At 39.3% G+C, this 2,945-nt stretch overlaps 1 non-coding gene across 1 annotated transcript; it reads right to left on the bottom strand.

Annotated features, from left to right (window-relative positions):
• Positions 1-865: 865 nt before the first annotated feature.
• Positions 866-972, bottom strand: LOC131488905 (U6 spliceosomal RNA). The gene has a single exon (XR_009250294.1). It is a non-coding gene; the product is annotated as a U6 spliceosomal RNA (small nuclear RNA).
• Between the last annotated feature and the right edge of the window lie 1,973 nt (positions 973-2,945).

The raw sequence follows: 2,945 nt of genomic DNA, 5'->3' as shown, positions 1-2,945 counted from the left end.
GCTATTTACCCAAAAGGAATGAAGACACACGTACAAACAAAACCTATAGGTGACTGTTGCTGGCAACTTCATTCATAGTCACTAAAAATTAGAAATAACCCAAATGTTTATCAACTGGTGAATGGATAAACAAAGTTTGTTAAATCCAGCTACTCAACAATGAAAAATACTACTCAACAATGAAAATGAATGAATGACTGATACATGTAATGACACCACGAATCACAAAAGCATTATGCTGAGTCAAAGAAGTCAGAGACCAAAGGCTATGTGCTATATGGTTCCGTTTATATGACTTTTTATTACTTGTTCTGTTATTGTTTCTGGAGATTTTCTCTGTTCCTTTCTTGTCTTTGTCACTTTTGTCTTTCCTTTCCATTCAAAGAATCCCCTTTAGGGGCGCCTGGGTGGCGCAGTCGGTTAAGCGTCCGACTTCAGCCAGGTCACGATCTCGCGGTCCATGAGTTCGAGCCCCGCGTCAGGCTCTGGGCTGATGGCTCAGAGCCTGGAGCCTGTTTCTGATTCTGTGTCTCCCTCTCTCTCTGCCCCTCCCCCGTTCAAGCTATGTCTCTCTCTATCCCAAAAAAAAAAAAAAAAAAAAAAAAAAAGAATCCCCTTTAATATGACTTTTGGGGTGCTTGGGTGGCTCAGTTGGTTAAGCGTCCAACTTTGGCTCAGGTCATGATCTCATGGTTTGTGGATTCAAGCCCTGCATCGGATTCTGTGCTGACAGCTCAGAGCCTGAAGCCTGCTTCAGATTGTGTCTCCCTATCTCTCTGCCCCTCCCCTGCTTGTGCTTTGTCTCTCTCTCTCAAAAATAAAAAAAATGTTAAAAAAAATTTTTTTTAATTTATATGACTTTAAAAAAAATACGGAATGCTTGACAAATTTGTGTGTCATCCTTGTTCAGGGGCCAAGCTCATCTTTTCTGTATCATTCCAATTTTAGTATACGTGTTGCCAAAATGAGCACTATATGATATTTTTTAAAAGGCAAAACTATAAGGAACAGGTTCAGAGTTGTCAGGGGCTAGCATGAGGTAACATTTTGGAGATAACCGGATTATTTTATATCTACAGTGGTTGGTGTTTACGTGACTGCATATATCACAAAACTCACTGAGTTATACATCTAAAAAGGGTGAATTTTATTCTATGTAAATTATACCTCAACAAACCTGATTCCTTTTTTTAGAGTGTCATGACTGATGCCTCCTATAAAAGAGTTTGAAACAAAACCACTATGAAAACTGAGAACAAACTGAGGGTTGATGGGGGGTGGGAGGGAGGGGAGGGTGGGTGATGGGTATTGAGGAGGGCACCTTTTGGGATGAGCACTGGGTGTTGTATGGAAGCCAATTTGACAATAAACTTCATATATTGAAAAAAAAAAAAACCAAAAAAAACCCCCCAAAAACAAAAACAAAAAAAAAAAGAAAGAAAGAAAACCACTATGTGAGATAAGTGTACCTCTTAAGGAACAGGTATGCTCCTGCATTTAAACTCTTCCAGAGAACAGAAAACCATGAAGACTTTCCTAATGTTACAACATGAATATAGTTCAAAACTGATAGCACATCTTAACAGATAGCAATTTAAAAAAATGTCAGGGTTAGGATTATAGATATAAATATATCAGATGAAATAACAGCAAACCTATTGGGCATATTTTTTTATTTTTAAAACTTATTTTAAAGATTAAAAAAAATTTTTTTAATGTTTATTTTTGAGAGAGAGTGAGAGAGAAAGACAGAGCACAAGTGGGGGAGGGGCAGAGAGAGAGGGAGACACAGAATCTAAAGCAGGCTCCAGGCTCTGAGCTGTTAGCACAGAGCCCATTGAGGTGCTTGAACCCACCAACTGTGAGATCATGACCTCAGTCAAAGTTAGACGTTTAACCAACTGAGCCACCCAGGTGCCCTAAGACTTATTTGAGAGAGACAGAGAGAGAGAGCAAGCTGGGGAGGAGGGAGAGGGGGAGAGAGAGAGAGAGAGAGAGAGAGAGAGAGAGAGAGAGAGAGAGAGAGAGAATCCCAAGCAGGCTCCATGATCAGTGTGGAGCCTGACGCAGGGCTTGATCCCATGACTCTGAGATCATGACCTGAGCCAAAATCAAGAGTGGGATGCTCAACCCACAGAGCCACGCAGGAGTCCCTATTTAAGCAAAATTTAAAAAAAAATTTTTTTTTGATGTTTATTTTATTTTTTGAGAGAGACAGAGACAGAGTGTGAGCAAGGGAAGGGTAGAGAGAAAGGAAGACAGAATCTGGAGCAGCCTCCAGGCTCTGAGCGAGCTGTCAGCACAGAGCCTGATGCGGGGCTTGAACTCACAAAATGCGAGATCATGACCTGAGCCAAAGTCGGACGCTTAACCGACTGAGCCACCCAGGCGCCCCTATTTGAGCATATTTTTAAAAGAGTGATGTAACATGGCCAAATAGGGTTTATTGTAAAATTTCAAAAATGTTTCAATGTAAGATTATCTATTAACATTTGTTCCTGACTTAAAACTTCAATAAACAAGTAACAATGTAACCGACTATGCTACTAAAATATGCCATTATGAGAAATTATCTCCAATTATCAGCCAAGATTCTTCTAAATAATAAAACACCAGAAGAAGATATGAAATGAAGAATCAGAAAAGTAGAGAAAGTGCTAATTATTTATAGATTATATGATTATATTGGCCATTTAGAAAATGCAAGAAAATAAAGTCAAGGGAATTCTGTTATATGGGACTGCATAGATGAACCTTGAGAACATTATGCTAAGTAAAATAAGACAGTTACAAAAAGATATAAACTACTTTCTCTTATTTCTATGAAGCATCCAAAGTTGTCAAACCAATAAAGAAGTTACAATGTGGTTACCAGGGGCTGGGAGAGGGGGAAAGGGAGTCGTTATTCAGTGGATACAGAGTATCAGTTTTGCAAGGTGAGGAAG

Source organism: Neofelis nebulosa, chromosome 10 (genome assembly GCF_028018385.1).
Source record: "Neofelis nebulosa isolate mNeoNeb1 chromosome 10, mNeoNeb1.pri, whole genome shotgun sequence".
Taxonomy (NCBI): Eukaryota; Metazoa; Chordata; class Mammalia; order Carnivora; family Felidae; genus Neofelis; species Neofelis nebulosa.
The sequence above is the reverse complement of the archived record's forward strand: the minus strand, read 5'-3'. Positions and strand labels throughout refer to the sequence as shown.